Source organism: Ranitomeya variabilis, chromosome 3, assembly GCF_051348905.1.
Source record: "Ranitomeya variabilis isolate aRanVar5 chromosome 3, aRanVar5.hap1, whole genome shotgun sequence".
NCBI classification, from domain to species: domain Eukaryota; kingdom Metazoa; phylum Chordata; class Amphibia; order Anura; family Dendrobatidae; genus Ranitomeya; species Ranitomeya variabilis.
Genome location: NC_135234.1, coordinates 787,055,171 through 787,082,456, shown reverse-complemented (window position 1 = coordinate 787,082,456; position 27,286 = coordinate 787,055,171). Strand labels below are relative to the sequence as shown.

The 27,286-nt window shown below is 46.5% G+C and overlaps 1 protein-coding gene across 3 annotated transcripts in view; it reads left to right on the top strand.

The window, feature by feature from the left end:
* Window positions 1-27,286, top strand: part of LOC143817529 (aldehyde dehydrogenase family 3 member B1-like) — a 333,041-nt gene that overhangs the window by 226,868 nt on the left and 78,887 nt on the right. The window lies entirely within an intron of this gene.

Here is a 27,286-nt window from a genome sequence, read left to right as displayed (position 1 = left end):
GTAGCCGTGGCAGAGAAAGACAAAGAGAAAACCACCTTCATCCTCCCTATGGGGCTGTTCGAGTTTAACCGGATGCCCTTCGGGCTCTCCAATGCTCCAGGCACATTTCCACGGCTGATGGAAAAGTGTTTGGGAGACTTAAAGTTTGAGGCTACCCTGATCTATCTGGATGACATCATTGTGTTTTCGGCCTCATTCGAAGAACACCTTGCCCTGGCTTGGACAGGTACTCTGAAGACTGCGGGCTCATAACATGAAGGTGAAGCCAAAGAAGTGCCACCTCTTCAAGAGAGAGATCGAGTACCTGGGCCACATAGTGTCACAAGGTGGAGTTCTACCCTCGCCAGAAAAAGTGGCTGCTATCCAGAAGTGGCCAGTCCCTCGAACAGTGAGAGAACTCCAGGCCTTCCTGGGACTCGCTGGGTACTACCGCCGGTTTGTTAAAAACTTCGCGAAGGTGGCGGGTCCTCTCAATGAGTTGCTGAGGAGGACCGCTGGAGTACCGAAGACCCAGCGCTTCCCCTGGGCACAGGGACAAGATGAGGCCTTCCAGGCTATAAAGAATGCCCTTACCTCAGCCCCGATTTTGGCCTACGCAGACTTCGATCAACCGTTCCTGTTGTACACAGATGGTAGCCTTCATGGACTCGGTGCAGTACTTTCTCAGATACAGGATGGACATGAGAGAGTCATCGGGTATGCCAGCAGGTCCCTGTGAGACAGCGAAAGAAACCCTCAAAATTACAGCTCCTTCTGGTTAGAGCTCCTGGCCCTGGTGTGGGCCATGACAGAAAAGTTTGCAGGCTTCCTGACAGGTACCAAGATTCAAGTTCGAACAGACAATAATCCCCTGGCCCACCTTGAGAATGCTAAATTGGGGGCCTTAGAACAACGGTGGGTGGCTCGCCTAGCCAAGTTCGACTTTACCATCCGTTATCGGTCTGCTACCACAAATGCAAATGCTGATGGGCTGTCAAGAGTGACTGTGGAGACTCCAGTGGGGGATCTTGATGAGCAAGATGGAGGAAACCCCAGACTTCCGTAAGTTTAAGCCCCCAATGGTTGTGGCCCAGTCAAGAAGGGAGGCATGCGCATTACCCCGGTCCCTGGGGAGAACCAATGAGGAATGGGGACACGTTCAGGATAAAGACGAAGGGCTGAGACAGATGAAATGGTGGGTAACTCAAAAGCAGAAGCCTGGCAAACGAGAGAGATGATCTGGACTCTGAAATGAGGAGTGTGTTACATCAGTGGGATAGACTGGAAGTGCGAGAGTCAGTGCTATATCGTAAGAGACAACAGCCAAAAGATATTTAAGTAAGGTGGCAAGTCGTCATCCCAGGAAGAATGGCTCAAGAAGTAGCTAAAGAAGCCCACAAATTTGGAGCACACGTCAGCCCCGCTGTACCAATGGTTACAGCGGTATGTGTATTGCTCCCGGTTGGAGTTTGTGGTGGAAGAGGTTTGCCGGCACTGTCGAGTATGTGACCTCATTAAGAATACCGAAAAGAGGGCACCCATCCAGACCATACAAACTAAGGAACCGCTACAAGTCTTGATGATCGACTATCTCCTCGTGGGTCACTCGGCCCGGGGGCTGTAATACTGTTTGGTGATGACTGATCATTTCTCTAAGTTCGCAGTAGTCACTCTGACTAGAGATCAGACTGCGGAATTGGCTGCACGAGCCATCTGTCAAGACTTCATCCGGGTGTATGGGTGCCCAAAGCGCATCCACTCCGACCAAGGCGCATGTTTCCAAGGTAAGGTGATGGAAGAATTGTATCGTATGTTTGGCATCGAGCGGTCCCGGACCACCCCTTACCACCCTCAAGGTAACGGAGCTTGTGAACGCTTCAACCGATCCTTACTTCAAATGCTGAGAACGTTGGAGGAGGATAAGAAGGCTTGTTGGCCAGACTATCTGCCGGAATTGGTCTGGACCTGCAACATTCGGGTCCACTCCACCACGGGTTATACCCCCTATCTACTGTTGCTTGGAAGAGCTGGACGAGAGATCATTGAGCTGAATTTGTAACAGCCAGAGGAGCTGATGGAGCGAACTGTCACCTAATGGGTGAAAGAGCATCGGCAACGATTGCAAACGATACGGCGGTTGGCAGGTCAGCAGCTGCAAGAAAAAAGAACATACGGGCCGCAAACCTACTCAGGAGTTACCGCACCAACTTGGAGACCGAGTATTAGTCAGAGAGAAACGCCCCAAGGGAAAACTAAGTGAGAGATGGGAAGCACAGCCGTACAAAGTTATCAAGCGAGTGTATGCTAACGGCCCTGTCTACAAGGTACAGATTGAGACTGGGGCATCCGCCCCTAGAGTACTTCACAGAAATATGCTGCGGCCTTGCCGGTCTGAGGTCTGTTCTACGCCATTGTCGCCTGAAGGCGCTACTCCACTTCCTGAATCTGTCATGCCTGATGGTGAAATCGATGATGAGTGGTGGACCGTCCCTGACACAGTAGGGGGTGTTCAGCCGCACAGAGACGGTAATACCATGGATGTACCAGTATCGCCATGCGAGGACGAGACCAGACAAGCTCACAATGTCTCCTGCAACAAGTGTTCCTCTGGAAGATAGTCAAGCCTTGCCTGACAGCCAAGAGCTTCGGAGATCCCAGAAGTCTAATGCAGGGGTTCCACCAATCTGATATGTAGAACAGTGTGCTCTGTCTGGTTTTACACCTTTGCTGCCTCCTCTATAGGTGCTGTTTCCGCATTGCACATTCCTCCATTACACTTTGACCCTGATGCTGTGATGGCTGAGGACGACCATCATTAAGAAGGGAGGCATGTAAGAGGGTTGTGCTGTTATGGACAGTAAGGAACACGCTGTCACTTTAAGAGGCTGCACCCCCTTGTCTGGCGTGATGGAATGTTCTGCTTCTCCCCTGCAATAGTCGGTGTAATGAACTAGTCTGTGCAGAGTGCAGATGTGGAGCTGGAGCAGCGTGTGTGAGCTGAGGCTGCTGCAGAGAGGACTTTGTGTGCTGATAGCTGAAAGAGAGAAGAACTGTGTCCTGATATAGCTGCAAAAGAGCCCCGAAGATACAGAGAAAGGGATTTACAGTTTCCAGGAGCATCCCTAGGATCCAGAAGCTAGGAGAAGACCACATTTCACAGAGCTGACAGAAAGCCATGCACACCACCGTATTAGACTGCTGGGGGCCCCCCTGGGACTAGATCTGATTCTCCAACATCACCGTGAGTTTGTTCCTGTTTGATGCACATGTTAGGGCCTAGTGTAGGCTTCAATAGTCAGTACACGGGAGCCGTGTGGCCTACTTAGTAATGGCCAGGGAGGTTATACGTAGAGTAGCATCATCACTTGTTTATTGTTTACATTTGCTTGTTAGACATGTTTTGAGTCTGTAATAGTTGGAGCACCGTGCTATTTTATGGAAAAGATAAAGTTTATAACTCTTGTAAATTGTCTTTTGCCATTGTATGGCCTAGGCAGCATCAATAGAAAAAGTTGGTCACACAGGGTTAATAGCAGCATTAACGGACTGCGTTACACCGTGGCATAATGCGGTGTAACGCAGCCATTAACCCTGTGTGAGCGCTGACTGGAGGAGAGTATGGAGCGGGCGCCGGGCACTGACAGAAAGTAGGAAGGGGCGAATTTGCGTCTGGACTGTGCCCGTCGCTGCCGGCCGCGACCAATCAGCGATGCGGGATATCCGTGACAGACAAACAGACAGAAGTGCCCCTTAGACGAGATATATATATATATATATATATATATATATATATATATATATATATATATATATATACACTCACTGGCCACTTTATTAGGTACACCTGTCCAACTTCTTGTTAACACTTAATTTCTAATCAGCCAATCACATGGCGGCAACTCAGTGCATTTAGGCATGTAGACATGGTCAAGACAATCTCCTGCAGTTCAAACCGAGCATCAGTATGGGGAAGAAAGGTGATTTGAGTGCCTTTGAACGTGGCATGGTTGTTGGTGCCAGAAGGGCTGGTCTGAGTATTTCAGAAACTGCTGATCTACTGGGATTTTCACGCACAACCATCTCTAGGGTTTACAGAGAATGGTCCGAAAAAGAAAAAAAATCCAGTGAGCGGCAGTTCTGTGGGCGGAAATGCCTTGTTGATGCCAGAGGTCAGAGGAGAATGGGCAGACTGGTTCGAGCTGATAGAAAGGCAACAGTGACTCAAATCGCCACCCGTTACAACCAAGGTAGGCCTAAGAGCATCTCTGAACGCACAGTGCGTCGAACTTTGAGGCAGATGGGCTACAGCAACAGAAGACCACACCGGGTACCACTCCTTTCAGCTAAGAACAGGAAACTAAGGCTACAATTTGTACAAGCTCATCGAAATTGGACAGTAGAAGATTGGAAAAACGTTGCTTGGTCTGATGAGTCTCGATTTCTGCTGCGACATTCGGATGGTAGGGTCAGAATTTGGCGTAAACAACATGAAAGCATGGATCCATCCTGCCTTGTATGGAGCATCTTTGGGATGTGCAGCCGACAAATCTGCGGCAACTGTGTGATGCCATCATGTCAATATGGACCAAAATCTCTGAGGAATGCTTCCAGCACCTTGTTGAATCTATGCCACGAAGAATTGAGGCAGTTCTGAAGGCAAAAGGGGGTCCAACCCGTTACTAGCATGGTGTACCTAATAAAGTGGCCGGTGAGTGTATATACATATATATATATATATATATATATATATATACACACACAGACAGACAGACAGACAGATAGATAGTATCACTATTATTTAACATGACCTTCTAGACAGTCTGGATTAACCTGAAATGATGTTAGTCATTCAATGGGGATATAGATTTCATGGTTTTATCAATGCCTTCTCGGCTACTATGGTGTCTCAAGTGAGAGGTTGTCTTTAAGATCAGGTGATATATTTGCCCTTTTCATATTCAATAATATTGGAAGCTTCTAGAACCACAGAACCAGCAACAAAATGAATGTTCTTGGTAATGGATCTGTTCCTAACTAATCATGACAGCCACCAAGTTGTAGACTGAATTTGGGCAGATTAAGGCCTAGAAACCTAGTTTATTGTAACTGGAATATGCTAGTGGGCCTATTTCGGTCTCCCTTGATCTTACTGCCAACCAACTTAAGGTTCTGAAGAATTTATTGGGTCAGGTGTTGATTAGAGTTTTTCAATTGAACAAAAATAGCTTTAAGAAAGAAATTCTTTTAATAAGGTGTATTCGACCTAAGGAGAGAAGTAAAGGCCTCCATTACTATTTCCTGAGAAACAATTGAGATAATTCCAGAGATGTTCTGTTTGTAGAGTGAATCCCAGTTTGCAGTCAGGCTGACTCCTACGTATGTATCTGTCCTCCAGGTAAAAGAGCACTTATCTCCTCAAGCCCTGCTAACTGACACAAAAACTGACAAAACTTGACATTTAGCATTGTTCATTTTGAAATAAAAAATCCCGGCAAACTTTTCGAACCTTGATCTGACATCTGGCAGGGCTTCTGTATGGAATGCCATCTGCAAAGTCTCTAGGGCCTGTAAGACAGCCCTCCCTATGGACATACCCTTAAGAGTTCACAACTCTCAATGGTTGATCCAAAGCAAGGATAATCTGAGCAGAAAAGGGTCAGCCTTGTTGTGTGCCTCTAAAAATGGCAAACGAGTCAGGCTGCACGCCATTGATCCGTAGGGTAGAGGTTCTGTTGACCTAGGAAATTTAAAAAAGGTGAAGGTGATCCCAAAAAATGTGACATATGGTCCTTCACAATGTGGGAGTCTGGAGGGGCAGAACAGAAGGAAAGAGCTTGGGGGGGGGGGGGGTGATCTGGGATTCAGAAGGTCAGAACTTTTAATCAATGGTAGGTCCTCTTTACTGTCCATTTGTCTAGTACCTTAAATTGGAATGATTTTGCTTTCATTCAGTGCTAAAAAGGTTAAGGACTAGCGATGGATGGATACCTGGATGTTCATGTCTGGCTAAACAGTTACAAAAAGTTTGTGTTGAGTTACCATCACAGTACCCAGACCCAAACCTCATGCACTTAGGGGGCCCACATTCCAGTGTTTGTCACGCTATCATGTGCATGAATGTGCGGCAAACACCACTTCTGATCGCCGGTAAAATCATCACCATCAGTCAGACAGCCGCAGTTCCAACCGTGTCAAAAGAAAGCATAAGCCCACAGCTGTAATCAGAGGTATAAAGTTTACCTAAGGTCACTGGTGTCAGCTGAAGGGACTACTGCTCCCATCAGCCGATGCCTGCTGCCACTAATAACAGTGAGAGCACACGGTGGCTGATCGGAGTATTTATCAGCTGGCATCTCCACTGTAAATAAATAATTTATCAAAAATACAGGAGAACCCACGCTGTTTTTTAACCAGCCAGGCAAAACTCACAGCTGGGGGCTGCAACCATCCGCTGTCAGCTTCAGCAAGGCTGGTTATCAAGAATAGAGGGATCCCCACGCTGTATTTTTTAATTATTTAAATAAATAATTTTAAAAAAATGGCGTGGGGTCCCCCACATTTTTTGACAACCAGCCAAGCTAAAGCAGGCAGCTAAGAGGCGAGTTAATTTCACTGCAGTGAATTTGAACAGATCCACAGAGCTACAAGGATCCCAAGAAGCAGCCTTTTGGATTACAGACCGAGAAAGGACAACAACAAGGTGCCCCCACATACAACTCCCACATGAGTATCCTAAGAAAAATTGGTGCTGATCTCCAAACCATATTCCACAGAGACCACAAACACTTGTCAGAAGAGTCCTCTCATCACCATCAGTGACGTGCACATTCCCCTGTAATAATAAAAAAAGCCAATCCTGTCGCCACATATTACCCTCAAATACAGTCTGCATACCAATACAAATCAGGACTATAAAGTTATGGATTTCTTCTCATGTACATCCTCCAATGTGGTGACATGACACAATGTACGAGGTGCCCTGGAGGTCTCTATATTGGAAAACCATGAAAAACCACAAACAGGGATGGATCTACACCGACCCAATCAGGAATGAAAAGGATACCTGTGGGAAAACATCTCTCTGCACCTGGACACTCTACGACAGACTTAAAAGTCTTAACACTAAAAGGTCGTTTTAAGGACGACAGAGAGAAACATTTGGGAATTCAAACTGATAAAGATGTTTAATTCTTTGACACTAGGACTCAATGTAACACCTGGATTTATGCCTCACTGCATGGACACAGTTCACACCTCTACTAGACGGACTTCGGATCCCTAAGGAAACATTCCAACCTCCTCTCCATTTGTAGGAAACCACCTAATTTGATTTCCTTGGCTTACCTTTAGGAGGCATCACCCTCCACCTCATGAACGATGTCCTGCTGTAATATCCCTTAAATGTTGTGCCTTTTTCTTATTAATTCATCTGTAATCCTGCCTGAAGAATGAGCCGTTGTGCTCTGAAAGCTGCAAACATCTATTATGTTCTGGTTAGCCAATAACGGTATCGCTCCGAGAATACTTCTGTCATCATTGGGCAGAAAAGTATTCACACGTAAAATAGAACAGTAAATAACACTAGCGCCCTCAATAATAAACGGAAAACACAAAAACTAAGGATACAAAGCGGCAGACAAATTTAGGATTCTGTGTGTAAAATCCAATATGCAAACCAGACAGAAATATAAAAAATGTTTGTCACTCTAATCCTTACAATAGACACTCGGAAGTGTCAAATAAATGACCAATAGATATGCGTTGTTGTCAGTGTGCTAAATAAAACATCAATAAGTTCTATATTTGCTCACTACTTAAAAAGAGTAAATGCCCAAGGTAGAGAAAGTACAGTGGATACCTGCAAAACTTAATTGAGAGAGCAATGTCCAACTCAACGGCTCTATTAGTCCATCTCACATAGAAAGCTCAACTAGCAATGTGAGTTTTCACCAATGTCCATAAAGAGCTGCAAAGTGGACATTGGTACCACAAACACGAGCCCCAGTGATGAACGAGTAGAAGGAATTACAGGAGAGGGATAAATTGCAGATGGGCAGGTAGGATGCTAGATAAAGCCCATGTAGCTTGTCTTTTTCCCTGCTTGTAATCCTTCCAGTTGCACGAGATGCGGAGTCCTGTCCACTCGTTTGGACTGATAGAGGGCTGCTGCGGTGGGGATATACAATCCGTTTCAGTGAGAAATCTCAGAATAGCCATGTAGAGCCAGGGGCGCCCCGACCGGTGGCGTCCCTGGTTACCCGGCAAAAGAAAAAATGGCCGACAGTGCTTGGCAGCATCTGAGGCCAAAAAGCTATCCGCCGCATTCCAAGGAATACACTGTTCCCCTTCCTCAATATTCACATTGATTTTTCTGGCTAACACGGTACCACATTATCATTTATTGTACAACGTGATAATGGAAGATACCCCAATGTATCTGTGGTGCCCCTGAGGGTCCAGTCACCACAGAGGTACTGTGTCAAGATCCTGTCAGCACCAAAACACTGTAACAGCTGTACAGGGTGACTCACCCACTCTACAGGAGGACCCGGGATCAAATACCACAAGGAAAACTCAGACAGACGGGACCTGCACAGCTTGCTGAATATGGTAGAGAGCAGAAGGACCTATGGTCATGTGACCACAGGGGGCAGGGCTTAGCGTCCTGCTGCTGGGGAAGAGTGTAAGATTTTACAGGGAAACTGAAGTAAGGAGAGGGGAACTCAGGTCGGACAGGCAGGGGTCATACACGGAGAGGGCGGCGCAGTACACAGGGGCAATCAGAAGAATAGTCAGGACGTAGCAAGAGATCAGAAAAACCAGAACGGGCAATAGACGGTACAGAAACAGCAGGCAAGAATCACAACAGGGACAGAATCAGATCAGAAACCAAACAGACAGACTAGTACTTGCACAAAGCAGAGGCACACCAGGGTCAGACACACTCAGCCAAGGTCAGAGTATAAATGACAAGGACTGACCTCAGAGTGAGGCTATAAAAAGCCTCCCAGGACCCAGAAAGAGGCCTTCCGAGTTAACCCTGCAACTACCTGACCCGAGAGGACAGTAAACCATGACATACTGCACCTAAGCCAGAGGTGTGATACTCCGCTCTTGGGTAAGGAGGGGGCACTACCCTATACCCACACTAGCACCCAACACCACATCACTCCAGGCCAGGGGATCTGGGCACACCCTATTGAGGGAGGGCCCCATCTCAGGCTGGAGGGGGAGCTAGGTAGAGGGTGTGGGTGGAGAGAGTGACAGAGTTGTCATGGAAACAAGAGGGAGGAGTTAGTGAATCAGTTAGGGAGTTGGAGCCCGGAGAGGAGTTGAGGAGAGCAGATGAGTCGCCCCATGGGCTAGAGGTACTCGGTACCGGGTCCGGTGTTCACAGGGGGATGTCACGGTGGCTGTGACCCTGGGCGCCCATGTAAAAGGGAAAGGCGAAATGTTCATGTGGCCACCTGTGGTATTCGGTCAGGGTGACCAACGCTGCTTTAAGGGGTCCGCTGGGGTGATGTTATGGCAGCTAGATGTTATACCTTCCCACAGGTGAAGTATGTCCCCAGGGCTTCCCAGAGGTGTAGATGGTGGATGATGAGAGGCGGAGAGAAGAACGAGGACACAAGGTTGCAGTCTCTTTACCTTTACTGAAGACTTCAGCATCCACAGTCCAAAGCACCAGATCACAGGGCAGGCAGAGTCCGGCCGGTTTGGAGGCAAGTCCAGAGTCCCCTTATCCAGGTGGAAATCAGCAGCCTTCCTTTGCACTGCGGTGGTGTAGTCCCTTACTGCCTATGGCTTCACATAAGGGTCTCACAGATGTGGTGTTTCGCTCTCTCTGTCCCCCATATAGGATAGGACAAAACCCGTATGACTGGTGACTTGAGCCTGTTTATAGGATCTCTTAGATAACCCAGCTCTGTAGATATATCACTGTTCCTCCTGGGTGTAAGTGCGGACAGGTAACCTGCAATTAGCTGTCCTGCTGGTCTCTGAAATAAGGCGTAGAGGTCCTTACTCCCTCAGTGTTCCGGCTACCAGGATTTTGCGCCTCAGAAGGAGACAGCTTGAGCGGGGCTGGTCCCCTTCTGGTATCCTCTCCTTTGCTTTGACTTCCTTCATGCTCGCTGCAATACAGTTCTGCCTTTGAATGTCTCTTTCTGGGAGCTGCAGCTCTGAGAGCATGCACAGCTCCTTTTAACCTTCCATCCTCCTCAGACTCTGGTCTGGAACTAACAGAACTCCTGTCTGGAGCTCTGCCAGGAACTGACTCCTGTCTGGAACTGACTAACTTTCCTCACAGACTACCAGTTATATATATATATATGGGGAGTGACCTAATAAATAGGGTCAGGAGCTCCCCCTGGTGGCCTCCATTGTGAAATGTGTTGCATGTTTGTGATACCTGGATGCAGTTATCCTTCTTTGCCTCCAAACGTAGCATCACTCTCCCTGAGAGGAAAGCAATACCACTGCGATGACCAGGACCCTGGGGCGCCACACAGATGTAAAGGAAGGAGCTCCTGAGAGAAAGGGGCCTGGGAAGTGAGGGATCCACCCATGGCGCCCGGAGGACCAAGTCGCAGTGGGGGAATTGGTCCCCAGACTACAAGGAGGAACTACAAGATTCAGCTAGAAAGTCGGAGGCTGTGGTATCTGTATGTTCCACATCCACACACATTCGCCAAAAGCACAGCCACATAGGATCAAGGGGACCAGGAGGACGTCGCCCGACAGGGTCCGAGGCTACTGGCTTGGGACACTGTGTGTGAGACGCAGGGCAGGAGGGTGAAGCCAACGCAGAGAGACGGCCAGGGAAGGAACCTAACAAAGGGAGTCTTGGGAAAGTGAACTCCAAATTACCTGACAGCTGGCTGGATCACAGACTCGGAGTACACAGCACCCGGCTGGGGACTGCATCTAAAAACTGTGAGTAAAGTGTGGGAAACTGCACCCTGCTGTGTCCTCTGAATTATTTACTGCGTCACCTGCCCTGCACTACAACATTCAACATAATTGACTTTAACTCTTTAACTGCCCTGGGACCTAGCTCTACTCCTGGAGAGCTATAACATCTCTGCTGCGTCACCAATTGCCCCAGGGGACCTGAACCGTAGAGAGCCCTCAGGAAGGTACTCACGCAACACACTATGAGTGCATCTCATAAGTACCTTATTGCAGGCATATTTTAATTAAGTATACCAATAAAGGAAGTTTTTATTTAATTCCGGTGAGTGCAACCATATTTTTTTGGGACATTATTTGCACAGCTCTCAATGAAGCTGACGGTAAGCCCAATTTACAGAATCATTTTAACACATCTTCCTATGTTGTGAACCTCTCACGATATGAGCCAAGCCCAGGAGAAACGCATGTTCTATCAAAGGGACTAAGCTTCTGTCCCACCAAACAGCTGGATACGGCTCCGTTTTGTAGTGATATCAAGGAATTCTTGTGCAGATTGTGACTCAAAGAATTCTTTCATAAACATGCAGATATCACATCACAAGACAATGTGAACAACACAACAAAAAAGAAAAAAAGAGGACAAACTGGACCCTGCAACCTGGGCACAAGCAAACTGTGGAGCACTACATTGACTGTTTCCATAAAAAAAGCTAAATCTGACATTTTGGACAGACACCAAAGTGCCGCACAATATCAGTATGGAGGGAAGAAAAGCCATACAATCCTTAAAAGCCAACAACAATATCATCATCAAACCAGGAGACAAAGGAGGCGCTGTAGTCATCATGAGCATGTTCGATTACATCCGGGAAGCTGACACACAACTCTAGGATGTAAAATACTACACTCCACTTCAGGAAGATCTCACCAAAAAATACACAGAGGAACTAACATACAGCTCTGGCAAAAATTAAGAGACCACTGAAAAATGTTCAGTTTGTCTGATTTTTCTCTTTATAGGTATATTTTTGAGTAAAATGTAAATTGTTCTTTTATTCTATAAACTTCTGACAACATGTGTCACAATATTGTATGAAATGTAATATGATTTTGTAGCTTTGCCTGTCAGACTCATGCTGTGGGCTAAAACCACCCCTCTCTCTGTGTTTGTGTTTGCTGAGATGTGGGTGTGTAGAGAGGTTTTATTGCTTCTAGTTCTGGGAGCAAACAAATTTTTACGACCGGTATAGCTGCATAGACAATGGTACCAGCTGAAACTGGTCTGATCTCTCTTTTAAAACATGAGGCTCTTTGTTCCAATATTGTAAGATATTAGGCCAACGATTTTGGCTAGGAAAATAATAAATACATATTGCTAATCTCCATCGGCAGATTTATCAGCCACTGTAAGCATGAGCCTCTATTTCAAACAGGGACAGAGTACAGATTTCTCCAGAACCGGGCATCACAACGAGCCCGAATTTAGTATCATTAGAAAGCCAATTGTAAAATAAGCAGAATGCCGGGTGTGTTATGATTCTGACATGTTTGGGAACGAACATACGAGACTTATAAGAATTAGAGTTAAATTTGGTAAGTTTGAAGAGAGAGGACAGACTGGGAAAGCCAGCCCTTTTAGTGATGTCTCCAGGCTGAGCTATAAGTCTCTGCCAGGCCCCCAGCAGTCAGTTTTTACCAGAGGAGCTCTGACTGCCAGACCTGATGCATTGGGACATTTGGGAGCTCCGCCCACTAGCCTGGTTTTGCCTGCAATGCCCTGAACATATGTAAGTGTTAAATTTCTCATTTAACCCCTGTTATTTTTATAATTACCTTGTACATATTTTCAATTGTCTCTTTTGTAACATCTTTATATGCCCTTTTGTAAACACTGCCTTAATTTTTTTTTCGGAGTTAAATATCTAAATACTAGTTTCGTTCTCCTGTTCTAAAACGTACCCTAAGTCTTCTGAAGGGAATTACGCTACTGTTTTGGGTTAGCTTTGGACCCATTTAATCGAAGCTGGTGGCAGCATACCTTTGTTCTGTCCCTTTGGGAGCCGTTGTAGCAACGGCGGCGTTGATAATTGTTGTTCCTGCCTGAGTGGGAGTAGTTATATCACCTCGCTGCAGCGTGCCCAATAGCCAGTACAAAGCAGGCAGCCTTTCTGGCGACTAATTACCCTAGGTGCAGTACCTAGTCTGACCTGAGGGTAAGCTGGCGCCAGAGAGCTGCAAGTTCAAGCAGAACTGTAAAGTGAGATATACATAAATGTTGTGAATCTGCTTTTGGGCTCCTTCTGGTGGTGGCTAGTGGTACTGGTGACTCGGGTGTGTTTTCTTTCTCAGTTCACCTGTTTTCATCAGTAGTGGGGAGTTCCTATTTATTCCTGCTCTTCAGTGATTGCCTTGCCGGCCATCAATGTAACCAGAGCCTTTCTGTTGCATGTTCCTGCTCCTAGACTACTGATCAGCTAAGTTGGACTCTTAGTCCTAAGTTTGTTTGCATTTTTGTTCCAGTTTACAGTTAAGTCTTTCTCTGTAGCTGGAAGCTCTTGTGGGCTGAAATTACCACTCCGGTGTCATGAGTTGACACATGAGTTTTAAAGTAATTTCAGGATGGTATTTTAAAAGGGTTTTCAGCTGACCGTGCAGTTCCCTTTTGTATCTTTCTACTATCTAGTAAGCGGACCTCGCTTTGCTGAACCTACCTTCATACTGCGTATGTCTTTTCCTCTGAACTCACCGTCAATATATGTGGGGGGCTTCTGTCTCCTTTTTGGGGGAATTTCCCTAGAGGTAAGCCAGGTCTGTTTTTTCCTCTACTAGGGTAAGTTAGTTCTCCGGCTGGCGAGAGACGTCTAGGGATAAAACGTAGGCACGCCCCCCGGCCACTATTAGTTGTGTGGTAGGTTTAGCTCACGGTCAGCTCGAGATTCCATCACCCAAGAGCTCGTTCGTTATTTATGTGTCCTGACGTTCCCCTGCCATTGGGAACCATGACAGTATGGCCGGCCCTGTGTTAAAACTGTTGGCAGAAGAAAGGAGAGAAAAAGAAGTCTGCAAATTTTTTTTTTTTTTCCCCTCTGTGTTTGCTCCATAGTTGAATCAGTTGCATTTCAGCTCTAATTGCAGTCTTTGTCTCCCTCTCCTTCTAACCCTTGAATGGCTCTGATCTCACCTGCTTAAAATGGATCCTCAGAGTTTGGCTACAGGTTTGAATAATCTTGCCACAAAAGTTCAAAATTTACAGGATTTTGTTATACATGCTCCTATATCTGAACCTAGAATTCCTATACCAGAGTTTTTCTCCAGAGATAGATCTCGTTTTCTGAATTTCAAATATAATTGTAAATTATTTCTTTCTCTGAGACCTCGCTCCGCTGGATGTCCCGCACAGCAGGTTAAGATTGTAATTTCCTTGCTGCGAGGTGACCCTCAAAATTGGGCATTTGCATTGGCACCAGGGGATCCTGCGTTGCTCAATGTGGATGCGTTTTTTCTGGCTTTGGGGTTGCTTTATGAGGAACCTAATTTAGAGATTCAGGCTGAAAAAGCCTTGATGGCCCTGTCTCAAGGGCAAGATGAAGCTGAAATATACTGCCAAAAATTTCGTAAATGGTCTGTGCTTACTCAGTGGAATGAGTGCGCTTTGGCGGCGAATTTCAGAGAGGGTCTCTCTGATGCCATTAAGGATGTTATGGTGGGGTTCCCTGCGCCTACAGGTCTGAATGAGTCCATGACAATGGCTATTCAGATTGATCGGCGTTTGCGGGAGCGTAAACCTGTGCACCATTTGGCGGTGTCTTCTGAGAAGGCGCCAGAGAATATGCAATGTGATAGAATTCTGTCCAGAAGCGAACGGCAGAATTTTAGGCGAAAAAATGGGTTGTGCTTCTATTGTGGTGATTCAACTCATGTTATATCAGCATGCTCTAGACGCACAAAGAAGGTTGATAAGTCTGTTTCAATTGGCACTTTACAGTCTAAGTTTATTCTATCTGTGACCTTGATTTGTTCATTATCGTCATTTACCGCGGACGCCTATGTCGACTCTGGCGCCGCTTTGAGTCTTATGGATTGGTCCTTTGCCAGGCGCTGTGGGTTTAATCTAGAGCCTCTGGAAGTCCCTATACCTCTGAAGGGTATTGATTCTACGCCATTGGCTAGTAATAAACCACAATACTGGACACAAGTGACTATGCGTATGACTCCAGACCATCAGGAGGTGATTCGCTTCCTTGTGTTGTACAATCTACATGAAGTTTTGGTGCTCGGATTGCCATGGTTACAATCTCATAATCCAGTCCTTAACTGGAAAGCAATGTCTGTGTTAAGCTGGGGGTGTCAGGGGGCTCATGGGGACGTACCTTTGGTTTCCATTTCATCATCTATTCCCTCTGAGATTCCGGCATTTTTGTCTGATTATCGTGATGTTTTTGAGGAGCCTAAGCTTGGTTCACTCCCTCCTCACAGAGATTGCAATTGTACCATAGATCTGATTCCAGGCAGTAAATTTCCAAAGGGTCGTTTGTTTAATTTATCCGTACCTGAACATGTTGCTATGCGGGAGTATATTAAGGAGTCCCTGGAAAAGGGACATATTCGTCCTTCTTCATCTCCCTTAGGAGCCGGTTTTTTCTTTGTGTCTAAAAAAGATGGCTCTTTGAGGCCGTGTATTGATTATCGACTCTTGAATAAAATTACAGTCAAATATCAGTATCCTTTGCCACTGCTGACTGATTTGTTTGCTCGAATAAAGGGGGCTAAGTGGTTCTCTAAGATTGATCTTCGTGGGGCGTATAATTTGGTGCGAATTAAGCAGGGGGATGAGTGGAAAACCGCATTTAATACGCCCGAGGGCCATTTTGAGTATTTAGTAATGCCTTTTGGTCTTTCAAATGCCCCTTCAGTCTTTCAGTCCTTTATGCATAACATTTTCCGTGAATATTTGGATAAATTTATGATTGTGTATCTGGATGATATTTTGATTTTTTCGGATGACTGGGACTCTCATGTCCAACAAGTCAGGAGGGTTTTTCAGGTTTTGCGGGCTAATTCCTTGTGTGTGAAGGGTTCTAAGTGTATTTTTGGGGTTCAAAAGATTTCTTTTTTGGGGTACATTTTTTCCCCTTATTCCATTGAGATGGATCCTGTCAAGGTTCGGGCTATTTGTGATTGGACGCAACCTACTTCTCTTAAGAGCCTTCAGAAATTCTTGGGCTTTGCTAATTTTTATCGTCGATTTATAACTGGTTTTTCGGATGTTGCTAAACCTTTGACTGATTTGACTAAAAAGGGTGCTGATGTTGCTGATTGGTCCCCTGCTGCTGTGGAGGCCTTTCGGGAGCTTAAGCGCCGCTTTTCTTCTGCCCCTGTGTTGCGTCAGCCTGATGTTGCTCTTCCTTTTCAGGTTGAGGTCGACGCTTCCGAGATCGGAGCTGGGGCGGTTTTGTCGCAGAAAAGTTCCGACTGCTCCGTGATGAGACCTTGTGCGTTCTTTTCTCGAAAATTTTCGCCCGCCGAGCGAAACTATGATATTGGTAATCGGGAGCCTTTGGCTATGAAGTGGGCTTTTGAGGAGTGGCGTCATTGGCTTGAGGGGGCTAGACATCAGGTGGTGGTATTGACCGATGACAAGAATCTGATTTATCTTGAGTCTGCCAAGCGCCTGAATCCTAGACAGGCGCGCTGGTCGTTGTTTTTCTCTCGGTTTAATTTTGTGGTCTCATACCTACCAGGTTCTAAAAATGTGAAGGCAGATGCCCTTTCTAGGAGTTTTGAGCCTGATTCCCCTGGTGATTCTGAACCTACAGGTATCCTTAAGGATGGGGTGATATTATCTGCTGTTTCCCCAGACCTGCGACGGGCTTTGCAGGAGTTTCAGGCGGATAGACCTGATCGTTGCCCGCCTGGTAGACTGTTTGTTCCTGATGATTGGACCAGTAGAGTCATCTCGGAGGTTCATTCTTCTGCATTGGCAGGTCATCCTGGAATCTTCGGTACTAGGGATTTGGTCGCTAGGTCCTTCTGGTGGCCTTCCCTGTCTCGAGACGTACGAGTTTTTGTGCAGTCTTGTGATGTTTGTGCTCGGGCCAAGCCTTGTTGTTCTCGGGCTAGCGGATTGTTGTTATCCTTGCCTATTCCGAAGAGGCCTTGGACTCACATCTCTATGGATTTTATTTCTGATCTCCCTGCTTCTCAGAAAATGTCTGTCATCTGGGTGGTGTGTGACCGTTTTTCAAAGATGGTTCATTTGGTACCCTTGCCTAAGTTGCCTTCCTCATCCGAATTGGTTCCTCTGTTTTTTCAAAATGTGGTTCGCTTGCATGGTATTCCGGAAAATATCGTTTCTGACAGGGGGACCCAGTTCGTGTCTAGATTTTGGCGGGCATTCTGTGCTAGGATGGGCATTGATTTGTCTTTTTCGTCTGCGTTCCATCCTCAGACTAATGGCCAGACTGAGCGAACTAATCAGACCTTGGAGACTTATTTGAGGTGTTTTGTGTCTGCGGATCAGGATGATTGGGTTGCCTTTTTGCCGTTGGCAGAGTTTGCCCTCAATAATCGGGCTAGTTCTGCCACTTTGGTTTCTCCTTTCTTTTGCAATTCGGGGTTTCATCCTCGTTTTTCTTCCGGTCAGGTGGAGTCTTCGGATTGTCCGGGGGTGGATACTATGGTGGATAGGTTGCATCGGATTTGGGGACAGGTGGTGGACAATTTGAAGTTGTCCCAGGAGAAGACTCAGCATTTTGCTTACTGCCGTCGTCGTGTTGGTCCTTGTCTTCGTGTTGGGGACTTGGTGTGGTTGTCTTCCCGTTTTGTCCCTATGAGGGTTTCTTCTCCTAAGTTTAAGCCTCGGTTCATCGGTCCTTATAGGATTTTGGAGATTCTTAACCCTGTATCCTTTCGTTTAGACCTTCCGGCATCTTTCGCTATCCATAATGTCTTCCATCGGTCGTTGTTGCGGAGGTATGAGGTGCCGGTTGTTCCTTCTACCGAGCCTCCTGCTCCTGTGCTGGTTGAGGGTGAATTGGAGTATGTTGTGGAGAAAATCTTGGACTCCCGTATTTCCAGACGGAGACTACAATATCTGGTTAAGTGGAAGGGTTATGGTCAAGAAGATAATTCTTGGGTAACTGCTTCTGATGTTCACGCCTCTGATTTGGTTCGTGCCTTTCATAGGGCTCATCCGGATCGCCCTGGTGGTTCTTGTGAGGGTTCGGTGCCCCCTCCTTGAGGGGGGGGTACTGTTGTGAATCTGCTTTTGGGCTCCTTCTGGTGGTGGCTAGTGGTACTGGTGACTCGGGTGTGTTTTCTTTCTCAGTTCACCTGTTTTCATCAGTAGTGGGGAGTTCCTATTTATTCCTGCTCTTCAGTCATTGCCTTGCCGGCCATCAATGTAACCAGAGCCTTTCTGTTGCATGTTCCTGCTCCTAGACTACTGATCAGCTAAGTTGGACTCTTAGTCCTAAGTTTGTTTGCATTTTTGTTCCAGTTTACAGTTAAGTCTTTCTCTGTAGCTGGAAGCTCTTGTGGGCTGAAATTACCACTCCGGTGTCATGAGTTGACACATGAGTTTTAAAGTAATTTCAGGATGGTATTTTAAAAGGGTTTTCAGCTGACCGTGCAGTTCCCTTTTGTATCTTTCTACTATCTAGTAAGCGGACCTCGCTTTGCTGAACCTACCTTCATACTGCGTATGTCTTTTCCTCTGAACTCACCGTCAATATATGTGGGGGGCTTCTGTCTCCTTTTTGGGGGAATTTCCCTAGAGGTAAGCCAGGTCTGTTTTTTCCTCTACTAGGGTAAGTTAGTTCTCCGGCTGGCGAGAGACGTCTAGGGATAAAACGTAGGCACGCCCCCCGGCCACTATTAGTTGTGTGGTAGGTTTAGCTCACGGTCAGGTCGAGATTCCATCACCCAAGAGCTCGTTGGTTATTTATGTGTCCTGACGTTCCCCTGCCATTGGGAACCATGACACATAAATCCCTGTAGTTCGTAGTATATTGTAGATAGTGGGATAACTAAAATAAGCCCCTGCTGTAAACTAAGAGGTCAATTGTTATGATCCGGTGACCTTGGAGCCGCATGAGAGACTTTCTCAGGAGTAGGTGGTACCTGTACTGACCGCAAACCCTAAACTAACACCGCAACTAGAAGTAGCCGTGGGATGTACCTAACAAGTCCTAGACACCTCGACACAGCCGGAGGACTAAATACCCCTATAGATGGAAATGGGAATTCTATCTTGCCTCAGAGCAGAACCCCAAAGGATAGGCAGCCCCCCACAAATATTGACTGTGAGTATAAGAGGAAAGACACACGCAGGCAGAAAAACAGGATTTAGCAAAAGAGGCACTTCTAGCTAAATAGAAAAGGACAGGACAGAATTCTAAGCGGTCAGTATTAAAATCCTAAAAATATCCACAGCAGATAATACAAATATTCTACATCTAACTAAAGACATAGAAAGTATATCTGCATCTCCTGAGAATCCAGCATGACTGAAAAATCCAAACAAAGTCTAAGCTGGACAAAAACACAATGAATTGCACTGAATTGCAAAGCACACTGCATGTGTGCACAAAGACAAAAAACCAGACACTTATCTTAGCTGAATTGGCAGCAGAGCATGAGGAACCAGAGAGAGATGCAATCCCTCCAAGAACAATGGGCAACTGGCAAGGACTCATGGATCCTGCAAACCTAAATACCTTGTAGAGCTGCAATCAGCAGAAACACCTGCCCAGGATTACAACCCCAAGACAACTGCACTACCACCAACAACCACCGGAGGGAGCCCAAGAGCAGAATTCACAACAGTACCCCCCCCCTTGAAGAGGGGTCACCGAACCCTCACCAGAGCCCCCAGGCTGATCAGGACGAGCCAGATGAAAGGCACAGACCAAATCAGCAGCATGGACATCAGAGGCAAAAACCCAAGAATTATCCTCCTGGCCATAACCCTTCCATTTGACAAGGTACTGAAGCCTCCGCCTCGAAAAGCGAGAATCCAAAATCTTCTCAACCACATACTCCAACTCCCCATCAACCAACACAGGAGCAGGAGGATCAACAGAGGGAACAACGGGCACCACATATTTCCGCAATAAGGATCTATGGAAAACATTATGGATGGCAAAAGAGGCCGGAAGGGCCAAACGAAAAGACACCGGATTGATAATCTCAGAAATCCTATAAGAACCAATAAACCGAGGCTTAAACTTAGGGGAAGAAACCTTCATAGGAACATGACGGGAAGACAACCAGACCAAATCCCCAACCCGAAGCCGGGAACCAACACACCGACGACGGTTAGCAAAACGCTGAGCCTCCTCCTGAGACAACACCAAATTGTCCACCACATGAGCCCAAATCTGCTGCAACCTATCAACCACAGAATCCACACCAGGACAATCAGAAGGTTCAACTTGCCCCAAAGAAAAACGAGGATGAAAACCAAAATTACAAAAGAAGGGCGAAACCAAGGTAGCCGAACTAGCCCGATTATTAAGGGCAAACTCGGCCAATGGCAAGAAAGCCACCCAATCATCCTGATCAGCAGACACAAAGCATCTCAAATAAGTTTCCAAAGTCTGATTAGTTTGCTCGGTCTGGCCATTTGTCTGAGGATAAAATGCGGAAGAAAAAGACAAATCAATGCCCAGCCTAGCACAAAAGGCCCGCCAAAACCTAGAAACAAACTGGGAACCTCTGTCGGCCACAATATTCTCCGGAATACCATGCAAACGAACCACATGCTGAAAAAACAACGGAACCAAATCAGAAGAGGAAGGCAATTTAGGCAAAGGCACCAAATGAACCATCTTTGAAAACCGGTCACAAACCACCCAGATAACCGACATCCTCTGGGAATCCTGAAGATCCGAAATAAAATCCATAGAAATATGCGTCCAGGGCCTCTCAGGGACCGGCAAAGGCAAAAGCAACCCACTAGCACGGGAACAACAAGGCTTGGCCCGCGCACAAGTCCCACAGGACTGCACAAAAGAACGCACATCACGCGACAAAGAAGGCCACCAAAAGGACCTACCAACCAAATCTCTGGTACCAAAAATACCAGGATGGCCAGCCAACACAGAACAATGAATCTCAGAAATCACTCTACTAGTCCATCTATCAGGAACAAACAGTTTCCCCACTGGACAGCGGTCAGGTTTGTCAGCTGTTATGACCCCAATGGCAGAGGGTCTCAAAAGTACATACCAAGTCTGCAAACACAAAAAACCAGCTCATAGGGCAGTGGTAACTGGGCTGACCATATATCTAATCCTAGCACCACAAATAGCAGCAGCCGGGGAACGTGCCTACGTTGGTTCTAGACGTCTCGCGCCAGCCGGAGAACTAACTAACCCTAGAAGGGAAAAGATAGACCTTTCTTGCCTCCAGAGAAAAGACCCCAAAAGTTGAATACAAGCCCCCAACAAATAATAACGGTGAGGTAAGGAGAAAAGACAAACGTAAGAATGAACTAGATATTTAGCAAAGAGAGGCCCACTGACTAATAGCAGAATATTGTAAGATGACTTATATGGTCAGCAAAAACCCTATCAAAATTTCCACGCTGGATATTCAAGAACCCCCGAACCGTCTAACGGCCCGGGGGGAGAACACCAGCCCCCTAGAGCTTCCAGCAAAATCAGGAATCACATTTAGTACAAGCTGGACAAAAAAATGAGAGCAAAGCAAATAACTAAAAAACAAGGAAGCAGGACTTAGCTTAACTTTGCAAGATCCAAGACCAGCAGACAGGAGCAAACAGAAAGGAACTGATTACAACGATGCCAGGCACTGGACTGAGAAACCAGGAAGTTTATATAGCAACACCCCTGGACTAACGACCCAGGTGGGTGCCAAACTGAGGAAAGACAATCCCAGAGTCATATCACTAATGACCACAAGAGGGAGCCAAAAAAGTCTAATTCACAACAGTACCCCCCCTTTAAGGAGGGGTCACCGAACCCTCACCAAGACCACCAGGGCGATCAGGATGAGCAGCGTGAAAGGCACGAACTAAATCGGCCGCATGCACATCAGAGGCAACCACCCAGGAATTATCCTCCTGACCATAGCCCTTCCACTTGACCAGATACTGAAGCCTCCGCCTGGAGAGACGAGAATCCAAGATCTTCTCCACCACGTACTCCAACTCGCCCTCAACCAACACCGGAGCAGGAGGCTCAACAGAAGGAACCACAGGTACAACGTACCGCCGCAACAAAGACCTATGGAACACGTTGTGAATGGCAAACGACACCGGAAGATCCAAGCGAAAGGACACAGGATTAAGGATTTCCAATATCTTGTAAGGACCGATGAAGCGAGGCTTAAATTTAGGAGAGGAGACCTTCATAGGAACAAATCGAGAAGACAGCCATACCAAATCCCCAACACGAAGTCGGGGACCCACACCGCGGCGGCGGTTGGCAAAAAGCTGAGCCTTCTCCTGTGACAACTTCAAGTTGTCCACCACATGATTCCAGATCCGCTGCAACCTATCCACCACGGAATCTACCCCAGGACAGTCAGAAGGCTCCACATGTCCCGAGGAAAAACGAGGATGGAAACCAGAGTTGCAAAAAAATGGCAAAACCAAAGTAGCGGAACTAGCCCGATTATTAAGGGCAAACTCAGCCAACGGCAAGAAGGTCACCCAATCATCCTGATCTGCAGAAACAAAACACCTCAAATAAGCCTCCAGAGTCTGATTAGTTCGCTCCGTTTGTCCATTAGTCTGAGGATGAAAGGCAGACGAAAACGACAAATCAATGCCCATCTTAGCACAAAAGGATCGCCAGAACCTGGAAACAAACTGGGATCCTCTGTCAGACACAATATTCTCAGGAATGCCGTGTAAACGAACCACATTCTGAAAGAACAAAGGAACCAGATCGGAAGAGGAAGGCAGCTTAGGCAAAGATACCAAATGGACCATCTTGGAAAAGCGATCACATACCACCCAGATGACAGACATGCCCTGAGACACCGGAAGATCTGAAATGAAATCCATGGAAATGTGTGTCCAAGGCCTCTTCGGGACAGGCAAGGGCAAGAGCAACCCGCTGGCACGAGAACAGCAAGGCTTAGCTCGAGCACAAGTCCCACAGGACTGCACAAATGACCGCACATCCCGTGACAAGGAAGGCCACCAAAAGGACCTAGCCACCAGATCTCTGGTGCCAAAAATTCCCGGATGCCCTGCCAACACCGAGGAATGAACCTCGGAAATGACTCTGCTGGTCCACTTATCAGGAACAAACAGTCTGTCAGGTGGACAAGAGTCAGGTCTACCAGCCTGAAATCTCTGCAACACACGTCGCAAATCCGGAGAAATGGCTGACAGGATAACTCCCTCTTTGAGAATACCAACTGGTTCTGCGACTCCAGGAGAGTCAGGCACAAAGCTCCTTGAAAGAGCATCAGCCTTCACATTCTTTGAACCTGGTAAATACGAGACCACAAAGTCAAAACGGGAGAAAAACAATGACCAGCGGGCCTGTCTAGGATTCAGGCGTTTAGCAGACTCGAGATACATCAGATTTTTGTGATCAGTTAAGACCACCACACGATGCTTAGCACCCTCGAGCCAATGACGCCACTCCTCAAATGCCCACTTCATGGCTAACAACTCCCGATTGCCAACATCATAATTCCGCTCAGCAGGCGAAAACTTCCTAGAGAAAAAAGCACATGGTCTCATTACAGAGCAACCAGGGCCTCTCTGCGACAAAACGGCCCCTGCCCCAATCTCAGAAGCATCCACTTCAACCTGAAAGGGAAGTGAGACATCAGGCTGGCACAAAACAGGCGCCGAAGTAAACCAGCGCTTCAACTCTTGAAAGGCTTCCACGGCTGCAGGAGCCCAGTTAGCAACATCAGAACCTTTCTTGGTCATATCCGTCAAAGGTTTAACAACGCTAGAAAAATTAGCGATAAAACGACGGTAGAAGTTAGCAAAACCCAAGAACTTCTGAAGACTCTTAACTGACGTGGGTTGAGTCCAATCATGAATAGCTCGGACCTTGCCTGGGTCCATCTCCACCGCAGAAGGGGAAAAAATAAAACCCAAAAAGGGAACCTTCTGTACTCCAAAGAGACACTTTGAGCCCTTAACAAACAAAGCATTCTCACGCAAAACCTGAAACACCATCCTGACCTGCTCTACATGCGAGTCCCAATCATCAGAAAAAAACAGAATATCATCCAGATAAACAATCATAAATTTATCCAGATACTTCCGGAAAATATCATGCATAAAGGACTGAAACACTGAAGGAGCATTAGAGAGCCCGAAAGGCATCACCAAGTACTCAAAATGGCCTTCGGGCGTATTAAATGCAGTTTTCCATTCATCTCCTTGCTTAATGCGCACAAGGTTGTACGCACCACGAAGATCTATCTTGGTGAACCACTTGGCACCTTTAATCCGGGCAAACAAGTCCGACAACAGAGGCAAAGGATACTGAAATTTAACAGTGATTTTATTCAGAAGCCGATAGTCAATACAAGGTCTCAAAGATCCGTCCTTCTTGGCCACAAAAAAGAATCCCGCACTAAGAGGGGAAGAGGATGGACGGATATGCCCTTTCTCCAGAGATTCCTTGATATACGAACGCATTGCGGTATGCTCAGGTACAGACAGATTAAATAATCTTCTCTTAGGAAATTTACTACCTGGAATCAAATCTATAGCGCAGTCACAGTCCCTATGAGGAGGAAGAGCACTGGACCTGGACTCGCTGAATACATCCTGGTAATCAGACAAATAATCAGGAACTTCCGAAGGAGTAGAGGAAGCAATAGACACCGGCGGGGAATCACCATGAATTCCCTGACAGCCCCAACTTGACACAGACATTGCCTTCCAATCCAAGACTGGATTATGGGTCTGTAACCATGGCAGACCCAAAACGACCAAATCATGCATTTTATGCAGAACAAGAAAACGAATCACCTCCCGATGTTCAGGAGTCATGCACATGGTTACCTGTGTCCAAAACTGTGGTTTATTTTCCGCCAATGGCGTAGCATCAATACCTCTAAGAGGGATAGGATTTACCAACGGCTCAAGAACAAAACCACAGCGCTTGGCAAACGACAGATCCATAAGACTCAGGGCAGCACCTGAATCCACAAACGCCATAACAGGGTAAGAAGACAATGAACAAATTAAAGTCACAGACAAAATAAATTTAGGTTGCAAATTACCAATGGCGACAGGACTAACAACCCTAGTTAGGCGTTTAGAGCATGCTGATATAACATGTGTAGAATCACCACAGTAAAAACACAACCCATTCTGACGTCTATGATTTTTCCGTTCATTTCTAGTCTGAATTCTACCACATTGCATTAAATCAGGTGTTTGTTCAGACAACACCACCAGAGGATTCGCGGCTTTGCGCTCCCGCAAACGCCGGTCAATTTGAATAGCCAGCGCCATGGAATCATTCAGACCTGTAGGAATGGAGAAACCCACCATCACATTCTTAATGGCTTCAGAAAGGCCATTTCTGAAATTTGCGGCCAGAGCACACTCATTCCACTGAGTAAGCACGGACCATTTCCGAAATTTTTGGCAATACACTTCAGCTTCATCCTGACCCTGAGAAATAGCCAGCAAGGCTTTTTCTGCCTGAATTTCAAGATTGGGTTCCTCGTAAAGCAATCCGAGCGCCAGAAAAAACGCATCAATATTTGCCAATGCCGGATCTCCTGGCGCTAGCGAGAAGGCCCAATCCTGAGGGTCGCCCGTAAGAAAGAGATAACAATTTTTACTTGCTGAGCGGAGTCTCCAGATGAACGGGGTCTCAGAGATAGAAACAATTTACAATTATTCCTGAAATTCCTAAACTTAAATCGGTCTCCAGAGAACAGTTCAGGAATAGGTATTTTATGTTCAGACATTGGACTACTGGTAACAAAATCTTGTATGCCCTGCACACGAGCAGCAAGCTGATCCACACTTGTAATCAAAGTCTGGACATTCATGTCTGCAGCAAGCACAAGCCACTCAGAGAAAGGGGAGGAAAAAAAGAGAGGAAAGAAAAAAAAAAAAAACTCAGACTTTCCTTTCTTGTAATCCCACTTCTGCAATGCATTAAACATTCAACCTGGGCCTAGCATACTGTTATGACCCCAATGGCAGAGGGTCTCAAAAGTACATACCAAGTCTGCAAACACAAAAAACCAGCTCATAGGGCAGTGGTAACTGGGCTGACCATATATCTAATCCTAGCACCACAAATAGCAGCAGCCGGGGAACGTGCCTACGTTGGTTCTAGACGTCTCGCGCCAGCCGGAGAACTAACTAACCCTAGAAGGGAAAAGATAGACCTTTCTTGCCTCCAGAGAAAAGACCCCAAAAGTTGAATACAAGCCCCCAACAAATAATAACGGTGAGGTAAGGAGAAAAGACAAACGTAAGAATGAACTAGATATTTAGCAAAGAGAGGCCCACTGACTAATAGCAGAATATAGTAAGATGACTTATATGGTCAGCAAAAACCCTATCAAAATTTCCACGCTGGATATTCAAGAACCCCCGAACCGTCTAACGGCCCGGGGGGAGAACACCAGCCCCCTAGAGCTTCCAGCAAAATCAGGAATCACATTTAGTACAAGCTGGACAAAAAAATGAGAGCAAAGCAAATAACTAAAAAACAAGGAAGCAGGACTTAGCTTAATTTTGCAAGATCCAAGACCAGCAGACAGGAGCAAACAGAAAGGAACTGATTACAACGATGCCAGGCACTGGACTGAGAAACCAGGAAGTTTATATAGCAACACCCCTGGACTAACGACCCAGGTGGGTGCCAAACTGAGGAAAGACAATCCCAGAGTCATATTACTAGTGACCACAAGAGGGAGCCAAAAAAGTCTAATTCACAACAGTCAGCCTGAAATTCCTGCAGAACCCGTCGCAAATCAGGGGAAATGGCAGAAAGGACCACCCCTTCCTTCAGAATGCCGACCGGCTCAAGTACCTCAGGAGAATCAGGCAAAAAACTCCTAGAGAGGGCATCAGCCTTAATATTCTTAGAACCCGGAAGATACGAGACCACGAAATCAAAACGGGAGAAAAACAGGGACCATCGAGCCTGTCTAGGATTCAGCCGTTTGGCAGATTCGAAGTAAATCAGATTTTTATGATCGGTCAAGACCACAATACGGTGCTTGGCTCAAGCCAATGTCGCCATTCCTCAAACGCCCACTTCATAGCCAACAACTCCCGATTGCCGACATCATAATTGCGTTCAGCAGGCGAAAACGTATGGGAAAAGAAGGCACACGGTTTCATCAAGGAACCATCAGAATTCCTTTGAGACAAAACGGCCCCTGCCCCAATCTCAGAAGCGTCAACCTCAAC